At 38.0% G+C, this 16,369-nt stretch overlaps 1 pseudogene; it reads left to right on the top strand.

Annotated features, from left to right (window-relative positions):
- The first annotated feature begins 473 nt into the window (after window positions 1-473).
- Window positions 474-1,748, top strand: LOC114045347 (annotated as a pseudogene).
- Window positions 1,749-16,369: the final 14,621 nt, after the last annotated feature.

Genomic DNA, 16,369 nt, shown 5'->3' with positions numbered 1-16,369 from the left:
GGAAAAAAACAGCATTTGCTTAAATCTCTGACAAGGGTAAAATATGCAATATATAGAGAACTAAAACAAATATATAAAACAACAGCCATTTCCAAGGGATAAATTACCAAGAATATGAACAAAAAGTTCTTCCAAAAAAAGTAAACTATAATAACTCTATGAAATATTGCTTTAAGTCACCAACAAGAGAAATGCAAATAATAACTGAGGTTTTACCTAGAACCCAACAAATTGGCATGGATGAAAAAAGATGGAAAGAACCTATTTTGGAGGGGCTACTAAAAGACAGAAACGCTAATGGATTTATGAATTGGTTCAAATCAATTTGGAATCATACTAAAAAAAAGTTACTAAAATGCCCATATTTAACTGTGAGCTCTTTTGCCCAATGTTTACTTGCCTTCCCCATTCCCCCAGATATGGTACTACCTCCTCTCTCTCAAGGGTTTAAACTTGCCACTTCAAATTTCACCATGGTTGATTATCTTGCCACCCTCATTGTTGAAAATGGCTCCAGAATATGCAAAACTGGCTTGGTAGGAGACAATTCACCTAAGGATGCCTTCCCCTCCATTGTTGGGCATGCCAGAGATCAGAGTGTGATGGCAGGGATGAACCAGAAAGAGAGCTATATAGGGAATGAGGCCCAGAGCAAGAGAGGTATTTTGACCCTGAAGTATCTCATCGACCATGATATTGTCACCAACTGGTATAACATGGAGAAGATCTGGCACCATACTTTCTACAATGTGCTCTGTGTGGCCCCTGAAGAGCACTCTGTGCTGCTCACAGAAGCCCTTCTGAACCCCAAATCCAACAGAGAAAAGATAACACAGATTATATTTGAGACCTTCAACATCCCAGCCATCTGGGATATTGTCATCCAGGCTATGCTGCCCTCTGATATAACTCTGGTCATACTACTGGTATTGTGACAAACTCCAGTAATGGTGTGACCCACACTATACCCACCTATGAAGATTATGCACTTCCCCATGCCATCCACCATCTGAATCTGTCTATGACTTGACAGACTATCTCACGCAGGTCATGACCAAAAACGGGTATGGTTTTGCTACCACAGTCAAGAGGGAAATTGTGCATGATATCAAGGGAAAACTAGACTTCAAGCAGGAGATGGCCATGGATGCATCTAGTTCTTCTCCAGAAGAATCGTGAGCTCCCTGATGGTCAGGTTAGCACTGCTGGCATTGAGAGGTTCAGGTGCCCAGAAATTCTCTTCCAATGATTTTTCTTAGGCATGAAATCCTGTAAAGTACATGAAATTACCTTCAATTCAATTATGAAGTATGATGGTGACATCTTTAAGAATTTGTATGGGGGCAGCTAGGTGGCGCAGTGGATAGAGCACCAGCCCTGAAGTCAGGAGGACCTGAGTTCAAATCTGACCTCAGACCAAACACTTGACACTTACTAGCGTGTGACCCTGGGCAAGTCACTTAACCCCGGGCAAGTCACTTAACCCAGTTGCCTAAAAAAAAAAAAAAAAAAACCAACCAAACAAACAAAAAAAAGAATTTGTATGCCAATACCATATTGTCTTGTGGTACCACTGTGCACCCAGGCATTGCTGACAAGATGCAGAAGGAGATTATAGCCCTAGCTCCTACTACAATGAAAATCAAGATCATTGCCTGATATGAGCACAAATACTCTATCTGGATTAAAAGTTCCATCCTGGCCTCCCTTAGCCCCTCCAGCAAAAGTGGATCAGCAAGTACAAATGACAATTGTGACAAATATGACAAATCTAGGCCCTCTACTGTCTACCACAAATGCTTTTAAATGGACTGTTTGTGGGCTTTTTTTATTGGTTTTGTTTTTGTTTTTTTGTCAAAGAGTGACATGATAGCTGCCCCAAAAAAAGAGATGAGATGGGTGTGGCTTTATTTTTTTTGTTTCTTGTTTTGTTTTGGAATTTGACTCAGGATTTAAAAACTGGAACAATGAAATTGATAAGCAGCCTAAGGATGTTGGATGCAAACATTCCCAAAGTTCTGCAGTGCATCATCAGGTCTCTGATTGTAATTTATTTTTTGTTTTCATTTTATTAATAGCCATTCCAAATGTTGTACGCATTGTTATAGGGAGTTACCTGCATCTATGAAAGTTGCGCTACTCTACACAAAGAAGCTACTTAACATAAATCTAGACAAAGGAAGTGGAAAGGGAGTAGGCAGTGGTATTGCTATAAATTATAGTAGTATTATATGTAAATCATATATAGTGGGCAGCTAGGTGACACAGTGGATATAGCCCAGGAGTCTGGAGTCAAGAAGACCAGAATTCAAATCTGGCCTCACACTTACTAGCTGTGTCACCCTGGGCAAGTCACTTAACACTATTTGCCTTAGTTTCCTTAACTGTAGAATGAGCTAGAGAAAAAAAATGGCAAACCACTCCAGTATCTTTGCCAAGAAAACTCCAAATGGGGTCACAGTCAGATATGCCATGATTGAACAAAAAAATTGTATATAATCCTTTAAAAAACTTTTTTAAAGTTTTATCTTCCACCTTAAAACATATTCATTTTTTAATTGTCAGAGCTATAATCGCAACCTCTTTTCTCTCCCTGTTCCCCAACATAGATATAAATGAAGTGTCTTACATTATCTCCAGAAGTTCCATAATGGATTGATGCCAGTACTTGGGAAAGGGGAGGAGCTCTACCTTTATACTGGCTTAAGACCAGTTCAAATAATGTTAAGGAAAAAATGAAAAATAGCTGCATTTTTGGTTATAGCAAAGAACTGGAAGCAAAGTAGATCCCCATCAATTGAAGAAGTACTATACAAATAAATTGTGGTGCATGAATGAAATTGAATATTATTTCATTATACAAAATAATGAATACAAAGAATTCAGAGAAGCATAAGAAGACATGTGAACCAATGAAGAATAAATTAAGCAGAACCAAGATAATAATATACATAATGACTGGAACTCTCTATCCTAGTGACTTTCCAAAAAAAAGAAAAGAAAAGAAAGAAATACCCTGGAGGCAACTAGATGGGCTAGAGCCAGAGCTCTGGGCCTAGAGTCAGAAAGAATTGAGTTCAAATCCCATCTCATACACTTACTAGTTGCATAACCTTTGGCAAGTCGGTTAGCCTCTGTCTGTCTCAGTTTCTTCAAATCTAGAATGAAGAAAATAATAGCATCTCCCTTCCAAGGTGTTGTAAGGATCAAGTGAGATAGTATTAGCAAAAAGCTTAGCACAGTGTCTGGCACATAGAAGTCATCACTTCTCTATATGTGTTGTTTCTCTATATTAGAATGCAAGGATAGAGGCTGTCTCTCCTTTGTATTTGTGTCTCCAATACTTAGTAGAATGTCTGATACATAGCAAGTGCTTAAGAAATGTTTTTCATTCATCCATTCATTCACTACAAGTGTAAAGAACAAAAAAAAAATCCTGAATGCTCAAATTATAATGAGCAAACCTAGGTTGGCAGAAGATAATGATGGACTTTATGTATGGAACACTGAAGACACTATGAGAGTGTTGACATGTTGGTTAGTTTTGTTGAACAGCTCTTTTTTTCTTTCTTTTTTATTTTTTGATTATATGGAATGGCTCACTGGAAAGGAGAGAGTTATGTTTGGAAATGGAAATTATATACAAAAAAAATTTCAATAAACTTTCAAAGCAATAAACTATAAACTCAACAAAATAATGTCTTCTATGTCAACTTGTTCATATAATTCATCCTCACAAGTATATTGCAAATTTATTTATGCCCACCAGGTAACTTTCCATTACCCTTTAGCTTACTGATAATTTCCTTCCTTCCAGAAGAGATATTTATAAAGCATTTTACAAACCTTAAAGAACTATGTAAATGCTAGTTGTTTTTGTTTTTATTATTGTTACGTGTCAGATACTGTGTTAAGTGATAGGTAAAGAAAATCAAAAACACTGTTCCTTCCCTCAAAGATCTCACATTCTAATGGGAAAGATAATATGTAAATAATTATGTACATAAAAGACACATGTGGAGTAGATAGTGATGGTGTGATGGGACCAGGACCCCTAAAAGGAAGAAACTGTGTCTTTGAGAGCAACCCAGTCCTGAATTTTCCCATACATTTCAGCAGCTCAGAACACTGGCACCTCTGCCCAAGGTGCCCACCCCAGCCCACCTAGATCACCTAATTAACCTACTTGATAGTCCTTTTACTGTTGTACCTGGCCCAACCCAGACTACTTACCATTCCTTAATCACATCCAGATTTTTCACTGTCCTTTTTGTCTATAAGCATCAGTCTCACCCCCATTAAGTTGCAGATTCCCTAAGAATCTCATTACTCTATTAGTCTTGCAACAAACCACGTTTGACTGGAAGAAAGTTTGAATATGTGAATTCATTTCAGGGGACACCACACCCTGTTACCATGAAATCTGGGGGTTCTCAGCAACCCCAAACTGCATTAGATTTGGTAATCTCAAAGAAGAGGGCCTAGGAGCAAAGAGGAATGAGAAAAGCCTTCTGCCAAATAAGATTTGAACTGAGGCTTGAATGAAGCCAGGGGAATGAATAGGTAAAAGTGAAGAGGGAAAGTATTCCAGGCAAGGAGAAAAGCCAATGCAAAGACATGGAATTAGGAGATAAAATACTGTGCAGGAGAAACAAGAAGATGTAAGTAGGTTGTAACAGAAGAAAAGCTTCAAACCAGAAACATAATAAAAACTATCTTTAAAGAGGTACCATTTATTTATTCCTTCCATTAAGAGGAAATAGATAGTTCATAGAGCAAGGGTTAAGGACCATAATATCAGAGCTAGAAGGGACCCTATATATCATTAATTTCAACTCTATTTTACAGATGAGGAAACTGAGGTCCAGTGAGGGTAAGTGTCTTGTGACAGGTAATATAGGTAATAAGTAGCAGAGCTACTTCTTATTACTGTTACTCCAAGTTCATTGCTCTTTCCACTGGACTACAATGCCTGCCTAATAACCAATAGAAAGTCTGTATTCTACATCCATGCACATATAATGTTAAGAGACCTGGGGAATGTCCCCAGAATATTGGGTAGACCTCCACAGAGGGCTTAGAGGAAGATGTGGACAAGAATCAAACAAAAGGTACATATAGCTAGCAGCCTGTACCATTAGAACAAGAATCCAAACCCATGAGCTCATAGATCCATGGAAATATCTATGAATAGGATCATTTGGAGAACTTCTAAAGGGAATCCTGGTTTTATTTGGATTTGATCCATAGCACCTAAATGGTGACCACTTTCAGTGAACAGATGTTTTCCATGTTTAACATCTTGGTGGATGTCGATGATCAGCAGATGACTTAGCAAATTTATCTCCCTAGTCACATCTGTCAGAGATTCTTAGTTTTAGTGTAAACCCTGAAGATGCTTTGTCTGTGGAGAGACTTCAAGGTGACATTTCTTCTACCAAATCAAATGCTTTCTTAAAAATCAATAAATAATAGACAAGGTAGTATTATGCATTCTCTACACTTCTCAGTCAACTGCTTCAGGACAGTAGGTTCCTTTGCACATAGTTCATCAATTCTTCAAGGAGCCAAGACTTCCTTAGAGGGATTCAAGAGGCAGAGCACAACTCAGTAATAAATTATCTTGAATATACATAGATGAAAAATTTCCTCTGAAGAACTGAAAGATCTCACAAGAATTGAAATCACAATTAGCCTATCCAAGATATATAAGAACAAAAGCCAGTCCTTAACAGATAAGTGATCCAGGGATATTAACAAACAGTTCTCAAAAGAAAAACTATAAATTGTAAATAACTATATGAAAAAATTGTCCAAATTGCTAATAATAAGAGAAATGAAAACCAAAACAACCTTGATATTCACCTGACTCCCAGCCAATTGACAAAGATGGGAATAGTAAATATTGGAGGGGTTGTGGAAAGATAGGCACATTAAGAGAGGCATTATTGTTGGAATTGTGAATTAGTTGTTGTTGCTCAATCATTCAGTTATGTCCAACCCTTCATCACCCTGTGTACAATAGCATGACAGTACTGTCTATGGGGTTTTCTTGTCAAAGATACTATAGTGGTTTGCCATTTCCTCTTCCAGATCATTTTACAGATGAGTAAATTGAGGCAAACAAGGTTAAGTGATTTGCCCAGGGTCATACAGCTACTGTCTGAGGCTGAATTTGAACTCAGGTCTTCCTGACTCTATGCCCAGCACTCTGTCTGCTGAGCCATCTAGCTGCTTCACAAATAAAGATATTCTCCAATATATAGCCTTCCTGTGGGTGGTTTCAGTTGAAGGAAGATTAATGTTATATAATAATAATAACAATAATAATACCTAGCAATTATATAGCATTGTAAGTTTTGTAAAGCACTTTATAAATATTACTTCATTTTATCTCTACAACAACCTTAAGAGGTAGGGAGGTACTATTATTAATCCATATTTTATAGATGAGGAAACAAAAGTAAAAAGAGGTTGTGACTTTTCCAGCATCATACAACCGGTAAGTGATGAGGAATGCATGACACAACCACCCCTTTTCCCAAATGAATTTGGATTCCTACTTCTTGAGGAAGGAGATGATGAGATTCAAATAGAGTGGTCGTGGTCAGTGAGAAATCCATTATCTCAAGTACCACTTAAAGTCATTTTAGGAGACAATGGGATTCAAGTAGGATGGTTTCTGAAATACTGAAAGTAAGGTGCCCCTCTGCCCAGGATTGACCAGTGGAATAATGATGTGGCCCTGAAGCTCGAAACTCTGAACTACTATCCCTGGTTCCCTCATCTCCCCACACACACAGATTTTCCTCTCTAAGAATTCCTAGCCTCTCCTGGCAAGTGGGCACACCCCCTTAAGTGAGGGACATTTCCGTTAAAGGAGCCATCTTTCTGAAGCAGCCTTCTCCCTTAGGGGGCTGCCACCCTCACCTTAAGCTGGGGTCTCCTATAAACTGCATCTCTCTTAAGGGGCAGAGGAGCCTGCTTGGTGTGTTGTGTTACCTGGCATAAATGACTTTACTTGATTTGGAGACAGTTCAAGCAAACTCTTTCAGGACAACCATGTACCCCAACATTTTGGGGTATACCCTGAACCTCAACAGTAAGTGTCTGAAACTATATTTTAACTCAGGTCTTCCTGACTCTGGGCCCAGTGCTCTATCCTCTGCACCACATAGCATCAAACATCTAGTTCCAGAACCAAAGTATTTGCTGGATATTGAGGACACCCACATTACATTGGCACATCTTCTTTGGCCAGACATCCTTAGACAAATGCCCCACCCTGCCTCAGTTTTTACCTTTTTGTAAAACAAGAATAGGGATGCCCTCTGACCTTGGGGCCAGAGACTATTGCTGGTCACAAGTTTCAAGGCCTCTCTTCTCTAACATTAAAATGCAGACTTGTTTACACCAAATGGATAAAAACAAATAAGGATATCTGTGAGATTGTCATTCACCTGACACTATTACTCATCCTCTTCTCCTTCATCCTCTCTTCTCTCTGCTTTCATAACACAATTCTATCCTGCTTCTCCTCCTCACTCTTCAGTCTCCTTTGCTAGATCATCCAGGTCATGTGTACTAACCATCAGTGCCAACCCCCGCCCCCAACCCAGGGCTTTGCCCTATGCCCTCTCTCTTCTTCCCTCTGTGTTACTTCTCTTAATGATCTCATCAGTCCTATGGATTCTATTATCATCTCTGTGATGACGATTCTTAAATCTACTTATCCAGCTCTAATCTCTCACCCAAGAGATAAATTCCCATCTCCAACTGCCGATTGAATATCTAGAACCGATATTCTATAGACATCTTAAACTCAACATGTCCAAAATGAACTCATCATCTTCTCCCAAAACCTTCCCTTCTTCTTAACTTCCCTGTTACTGTCAAGGGTACCACAATCCTCTGAATTATCCAGACTCACAACCAAGGTATAATCCTTGACTTTTAATTCTAACTCCTCCATATCCAAACTGTTGCCAAGGCCTATGGATTTTACTTTCTCAGAATCTTTTTTTTTCTCTGATACTGCCACCATCCTGGTGATAGCAGGCCCTTATACCTTATGCCTGACTATTACAATAGCCTTCTTTTTTGTCTCTCTTCCTCAGGTTTCTTCCCACTCTGGTCCATCCTCCATTCAGCTATGTAATTAATCTTCCTAAAGTACAGATACGACCAAACTTTGTTCCCCCACCCCACCCCAACCCCCATGCAATGAATGATCTCCAATGGCTTCCTTTCACCTTTAGCATTATATATCAAATTTTCTATTTGGCATTCAAAATCCTTCATAACCTGGCCCCCTTCTACCTTTCCAGTATTCTTAAAGCTTCTTCACCTCCACATACTCTATGATCCAAGGACACTAACTTTGCTGTTCCTCAAAACACTCCATTTCCTAACAAGTCATTTCCCCTGGGAATTTTCTTCTTCCTCATCTCTGCTTCCTGGCTTCCTTGGCTTCCTTCAAGTCCCAGCTAAAATCCCCTTGTACAAGAAGCCTTTCTTGATCCTCCCCCTTAATACTAGTGCCTTCTCTCTTTTGATTATCTCCAATTTATCCTAAATATATCTTATTTGAACACAGTTGTTTTCATTCTGTCTCCTCCATTAGATTGTGAGCTCCATGAGAGCAGAATCTGTTTTACCTTTCTTTGTACCCCTAGCATTTGGTGCAGTGCTTGGCACATAGGAAGCACTTAATAAATACCTGTTAACTGATTGCAACGTCTGGCTCAAAAACATTTTAGCTACTTAAACAGCTCTTTTTCTTAACCACAATATGATTTTGGTTTCGAGTTTGTTTTTTTCCTCAGTATTTTTATCTATTTTTTATCTTATTTTTATGTATTTGTTATTTTTATCTTATTTTTCTCAATATCTTTCTCTATTACCAGTCTCCTTAGGCACTAAAGTTTGTTCATATTCCATAAATATAAATACTTGTAATAGTTACCCATGGTCCTTTCATTGCTTTTGTTATAAATGAGGGAAAGGGCATTAATTGTAGTTTTAGATTCGCTATTTTAGCTTTAGTTTATTACCAAAATAAAAACAAAAAACATTAGAGAGAAAAATTAATTTTCATTGATATTATTGTGTTTTTCCAAAAAATTCCAACTAACAGCCCCTAAGAAATTCCTTTGAAAAAAATACTTTGTTTTGAAATTGTAGCTACCAGAGATCATCTTTTTGTAGCAGTTTCTGTATATCACAGACTTAGAATAGCAAAATTAACAGTATCAAGAATGGAACAAAAGAAGATATTGTCTAACAATTATTCTTTTCTCTTGAGGGGATTTAGTTTTCTGAGCAAGCAAATGTGGCTAGAAGCTTTCTCACTAACAGTTCAGAGCTCTGTACTGATTGATGCCTTGATGAGTTTAAAACCTTCACTCACTTTGCCACTGATTATTGCAATTACTCTGTCCCTGGCTTTACTGTCTCTAGAATGTGCTATATGATCTTGGGCAAAACCATTTCACTTGTGTAGACCTTGGTTCTCTTCTCTGTTAAATGAAGGAAAATTACTAGATGATCTCTGGGGTCCCTGACAGCTCTGACAGTCTGTATTCTAAAGTTCCTTCTATCTTGGATGGTTTAAGCTGTGCATTGTAAGGTCCCTTTCAGGAATAAAATGTTCTAATTTTGTGTGCCTATGTACAAAAATGCCAAGATTTTCCATCCATCAGAAAGCTATTTAATTTCTAGCCCAGTCAGGTCTGGCTCACTAGCTGGCTTCACAGCTGGTCATGAATTATTTCTCAGTTGAGGATATCAGTAGAGACCCTAAGACCTTTAAAAGGGCTGATATAAACATGTTACAGCAATAGCAATAGTAAAAGCTCACTTTCACACATACTTTTTTTATAGTGCTTTATAAAGCATTCTTCTCACATCAATCTTCTGAGCTATGTAAGCACAAGAATCATTTCCATTTTGAGAATGAGAAAAATGAGGCACAAAGATGTGTCACCTGACTACTAATCACACAGCTAGCAAGTGACAGTCTCATAGATTCTTAACTATCATTTCAGTCCTCTCCCTACCATGCCATATTGCTAGGAAGTAATAGGAAAGTTAGAGTTGTTGATGCCTTTTATGGGTAAAGGAAATAATTTCCTATCATTATTGAAAAAAAAAAACTCATTTTGAAGGGTTGGAGAAATGGAATCCCTGCTACTAAATCAAAAATTAAATCTGTTCAAGGCTATTTGGAGGAGGGGGAGTCTCAGGGTTTTGGAATTTAGCAGTTGTTTTCCAGAACTTTTATTGGTGATGCCTATGGGACTTAACTCCAACTCTTCACATCATCATTATCCCTACTCTATCACTAGCAAAAGAAAGAAACAGAGGCAGAGTCACAGAAAGAGAGAATAAGACAGTCAGAAAAACAGGTAGAGACAGAGAAATCAGACTTGCCTTCTTATCAGCAATTTGATTAGCTATAATAAAGTACTCACTTACTTTGAGGGATCTGGGATCTCATTAATGTTGACACTCTTTCCATCAATGTAGATTATAACATAATTTTCCCTAAATTTCTCATAGAGGATCCAACCAATATCCCAGAAATCTTCCTCAGGTGTTGTTTTTTTGTTTTGTTTCGTTTTTTAACATTCTATGGGTAACCAGTGCAAAACTGTGGCTATTCATCTGTCATTCCTCACTCCGTCCAGCCAACTTTTTTTTCCGGTCATTCTTGGACTTTGTTGAAATCTTTTTTATACTTCTTATAAGCAGGTCATCATTGTTAACATGAAAAATATTACTGATATCCATCATTGCCCTTTGAGTCACCTGCCATTTTGATTCTTCTAAAATTATGGCATTCCTGGTTCATAGTCATATAGCATTATTAGGAGAAAATTGGTATTAAAAAGATGACATTGTTTCAAGGCTTGGGATCATTGAGAACAATCTATGGAATAGGTTTAAACAGGCTTACCTACTACAAATAACATGTGATTTTGTAGTTTAGAATGAGCTTTCATATACATCATGTTTATAGAACATTTCATGAGCATTATTTCATTTTCTCTTCACAATAACTCCATGAGATATTAAGTATTATTGTACTCATTTTAGAGAAGAAATGGAGTTTCTTGGGATTTAAGAGACTTACCCAAGGCCACAGGTAATAAGCTCCAGAGCTGGGTCAAACACAGGTACTCTAATTCCAAGCTCAGTGCCTTTTCCACTTACCATCTTCATTTGAGCCTCACAATAATTCTATGAAGTCAGAAGGACAGAAAACCAACTCGGGTTCAAATCCTGTCATACATACTTATGACCCTAGGCAAATCACTTAACTTTTCTATTGAGGTAGTTAGGTGGTTCAGTGGATAGAGCACTGGACCTAGAGTCAGGAAGACCTGAGTTCAAAAACTAACCTCTGACACTTACTAGCTGTGTGAACATGGGTAAGTCACTTCCATCTGCCTCAGTTTCTTTAACTGTTGTTTGTCCTTCATTTTTGAAGAGGACCAATGACATCCAGGTTGATGTCTTGACTTGTGCCTGAATTGGATTTAAGTGAGGAAGAGTTGCTCAAAGTCGTCAGCCTCACTCTCTCTTTCAGAGTCATCAAAGTCCAGTGGCAAGACAAAAGTCAAGACAACTGATGATGGCCCAGGATCCAGTAGATGACCTTAGCATGTTTGATGTCTGATCAAGCTCTAAGCACATCACACTGCCTTCCTCTCTCATTCTGCCTGGAGAAATCTTCATATGCTTGGGGTAGACACCCCCTAACTCACCAATGGGTTTGAGGCCTATCAGTTACCCTCAACCTGGTTTAGTCTATTTGCCTAGAAGGTTTTATTGGGATGTGACTGCAGTGCATGCTACAGCTCCTTGGGGCCACAGGTGAAAGCTGGGTGAAAGGTAGACACCAAAAGTAGATGAGCAGCCTTGTATGGGGCTCAGCAAGCCCTCACACCAGAGGTGTTAGTCCTCCCTGAGCAACCCACAAACCCCTCTTCAACTAAAATGTGGATCATAATAGCACCACCTTCACAGGGTTGTTGTGAGGATCAAATGGGATAATATTTTTAAAGCACTCACCACAGTATCTGGCATATAGTAGGCACCTAAAAATGCTTGTTCCCTTCCTCCTCCCATGCCTCAGTTTCTTCATCTGAAGGAGTTAGATTTGATTGCCTATGAGATCTCTTCCAGTTTTAAATCTATGAAACTATTATTGTTATACTCTCTTTACAGATGAGAAATCCAAGGCTTAAAGAGATTTTAATTAAATAAGAACAAAGGAATAGTATCTGAAGATGGAAGACAAGTCATTTCCCTCGTAGTAGCATGTCATAGCAGTCTGGCCTTGGAGTCAGGAAGATTCCATGGTCTTCCTGACCAGAGTTAGTGTCCTCCTTCTGGCACATGCTTCCTGTATCATTTAAGTTCTCAGGGTACAAGTCTGTTTTCTAAGACAGATAGCCAGGCAGCACAATCGATATGGCACTGGGCCTGGAGCCAGAAAGTCCAGAGTTCAAGTCTTGCGTCAGATTCTTATTAGCTTTGTGACCCTGGGCAAGTCACTTAAATCTCTGCCTCAGTCACCTCATCCATAAAATGGAAATGATAATAACACCTCCCTCTCAGAGTTGTTGTTAGGATTAAGTAATAATTGTAAAGTACTTGGCATATAGTATTATATAAATATTAGCAATGATGATGATTATGATGTCAACAATGACAAGTTACAGATGAAAGGAGTTTCAACACTGAAGAATTCCCCATACCTATGAAATCATAAGTCTATGCCAAAAAAACAAATGGGAGGGAGAAACTTTGAAAGTCATTATCTTTATTTTTTTATAACTTATTTATTTTTAGTTTTTGACATTAACTTCCATAAGATTTTGGATTTTAAATTTTCTCTCCCACCCACTCTTCTCCCCCCCCAAGATGGTGTGCAATCTGATATAGGCTCTACTTAAACATTCATATTAAGCATATTTTACCATTAGTCATTATGTAAAGAACAATTAGAACTAATGGGAGGAACCACAAAAATGAAGCAATAAAACCAAACAACAAAGGAAAAGGAGAGCTAGCATTCTTCCATCTGCATTCAGACTCCATAGTTCCTTCTCTGGACATGGATAGCAATTTCCATCATGAGTGTTCTGGAGCTGCCTTAGATTCTTGCATTGCTGTGAAGAGCCAAGTCTACCAAAGTCAGTCATCGCACAGTGTGGCTGTTACTGTATACAATGTTCTCCTGGTTCTGCTCACTTCACTCAGCACCAGTTCATGTAAGTCTTTCCAGGTTTTTTTGAAGTGTGCCTGCTCATCATTTCTTATAGCACAGCAGTATCCCATTACATTTGTATACCACAACTTGTTTAGCCATTCCTCAATTGATGGGCATCCCTTCAATTTCCAATTCTTTGCTACCACAAAAAGAGCTGCTATGAATATTTTTGTGTATGAAGGTCCTTCTCCTGTTTTTATGATCTCTTTGGGATATAGACCTAGAAGTGGTATTGCTGGGTCAAAGGGTATGCTCAATTTTATAGCCCTTTGGGCATAGTTCCAAATTGCTCTCCAAAATGGTTGCATCATTTCACAACTCCACCAACAGTGCAGTAATGTTCCAATTTTCCCACATCTTCTTCAACATTTATCATTGTCCTGTTTTGTCAATCTGATAGGTGTGATGTAGTACCTCAGAGTTGTTTTGATTTGCATTTCTCTGATCAATAGTGACATAGAACATGTTTTCATATGATTATAGATAGCTTTAGTTTCTTCCTCTGAAAACTTCCTGTTCACATCCTTTGACCATTTATCAATTGGGGAATAAAAGTCATTATCTATATTACCTTGGACAAGTCAATTCTCCTTTTTAAAACTCAGGTAAATTTCCTCAGTAGTAACAGTCTTGGGGATTGATGCAAGAGTAATTCCGTAATTCAAAGATATGGAATGTTTCAAGTACTGCTTCTGGTTGATCCTGCACCTGTGTCCTGATCACCTTTGCTGATCTCCTGCCAGACATCAGTTTTCTGTTTCTCTCCTCTTACTCTCTCTGGACCTTCTCTGTTCTCTGATAGGTATATCACTTTACTTATTTTGTTGTCTCTGATGGGCAATGCTCACTGATATCAGCTTCTGATAATGACTTCTTCAGGCCAACCTGCCAGCCATCTCCCCTACAGTCTGTTAAGATGTGGTAAATAGAAAATCTTTCCCTGATAAAGGTAGTCTGATAGCTCTAACAACCAGATCATGCTAAGACAATAAGGTAAAGTGTCCCTATGCTAAGCTGTCCCTTAAAGCCAATGTTTAGATTTGCAATCACAGTCTTTTGACCCAGATGACTTAGGGTTAGAATTTCCTAAGATCCTCTCTTACCTGATCTGCAACTGAATTTGAGTCAAAACAAAATATAAGTAAAGAAGAGGTCACTTTTCTCAATTCAGATGACTTACATATGTGTGTGTATTATATATATATACACACACACATATATATATACACACACATATATGCATGTATGTGTGTATATGTATATATGTATTTATATATCAACAGCAAAATCCTATTTTTGTGCCTTATTTTAGCTAGCAAAAAGTTGGAGACAATATCTAAGCAATAAATATGTTAGCTAAAGATAATGCTCACCCAGTCTAAAACTAGGATATCCCCTAAAGGGTGCAAAGGCATGTAAACAAAAATAGTTACATTGGACTCAGCAGAAATAAAAAGTAACTTGAGAAATATCTACTGGAAATTTTTAAAAACTGATTGAATAACACTTTTTTGAGAATTCCAAGCTCTCAATCTATTGTTTCCTCTTCATTTCCAAAGGATTTGTCTCCTCTAAATGAACTCACTTGGCCGATAATTGTAGTCTGAGTGTATATAAGAATAAATGAATGAATGAATGAGTATTTAGAATGAGTGTATATTTGGACATTTGTTTGCTATAACTAATGAAGATTCTTAGATAATAGACTATTACTTAACAAATTTTAAAAATACATATTCTATTAAAATCAAAATACTCTATTTTGGAGTATTGCCTAATTCAAGAGCTTTGTCCATGTGACAAGGATCCTTTTTGACCTAGGATAGGTTTAGCATACCAGTTGCGACCATACCACTTTGAGGTTCTGGGAATAAAATAAGTTCAATAAGCAGATGTCTCAATTTGTCATCCTAGTGACTGACTCAGGGTTCTCAAAGACTATGTCAAAAGGACTGCTCAGCTCCATTTCTGAGACTAAAGGTGTTTCATCTAATAAGAATTGTCAGTCAATGCTGAAAGCAATAGACTCCCTTTATTTGGCATGCTCTTAGACTCTAATATCAAAATCTTTGAAATATGTGTGTGTATATATATGTAGGGGAGATAAAAATAGCAATTAAGAGATGAGAAAAGGAAAGTAGATAGATTGTACCAAGTATTTAGTGGCTATTCATGCCGACAGTGACAGAATTGTGATGGTATTCAGGGATTATTACATTTACTAATGTAATCAGAGAACATGCTAGACTTGCTTAGGGCAGGAAGAAGGATTCTAGGATGGTCTAGTGAGAGTCTGCTTTTGGGCCTTGGCTCTTAGTTAACCAAAATCTTACAAGGAATCCTGAGTCCAAAGTTTCAAGGCAATCCTCTTATCTTAAGGGTCCTGACAGCTCCAGAATCCAGGCACTTCACGTATTTTATAGAGAGCAAAGGGATCCTGCTTAGGTGGGACCAGAAGCCTAAGAAAAGTGAGTTTCAGAAGCAAATGGGTAGAGAGGAAGGAGAGACATCAACCATAAACTACTTTTCCTAGGAATTTAGCAGTGATACACAAAATCTCAGAGTTGGATAAGATATAGAAGCCTTTCAAGTTTACAACCTGAAGCTGACAAAAAATCCTCTACTTGACATATTTGATAAGCAGTCACCCAGGTTTTGCTTGAAAAACTCCAATGGAGGGTGTTAGCTCCCCCCAAGGCAATCTATTCCATTTCTGAATGGTTCAAATTATTACCTTGAACCAAAATCTGCCTCTTTGCAACTTCTACTCACTGTTTCCAGTTTTTCCCCTTGGGGCCAAAAAGAGCAAGTCAAACCCTTTTCCCACATGACTGCCCTACAAATTGTTATGAGAACATTTATAATGTTTTCTCTACACAGTTTTCTGCTGGTAAATGTTTAACAATAAGATCTCCAAATGCATGACACACTTTCCAGTTTAATCTCCATCACTAACATTTTATCCATCATGTCTAGGAAACCAACAAAGCACTAAGTCAAGTACTAATTTGTAGTGTTTGCCAATTTCCTAGGTGTAAATGTTCTCATTAAAATTTAACAATTAGAAGACATGTGAGCTGGCTCCAGCAC

Source organism: Vombatus ursinus, unplaced genomic scaffold (genome assembly GCF_900497805.2).
Source record: "Vombatus ursinus unplaced genomic scaffold, bare-nosed wombat genome assembly UNPS02014778.1, whole genome shotgun sequence".
In the NCBI taxonomy this organism is placed as follows: Eukaryota; Metazoa; Chordata; class Mammalia; order Diprotodontia; family Vombatidae; genus Vombatus; species Vombatus ursinus.
Note: the sequence above shows the minus strand (reverse complement) of the source record. Positions and strands in the feature narration are given on the sequence as shown.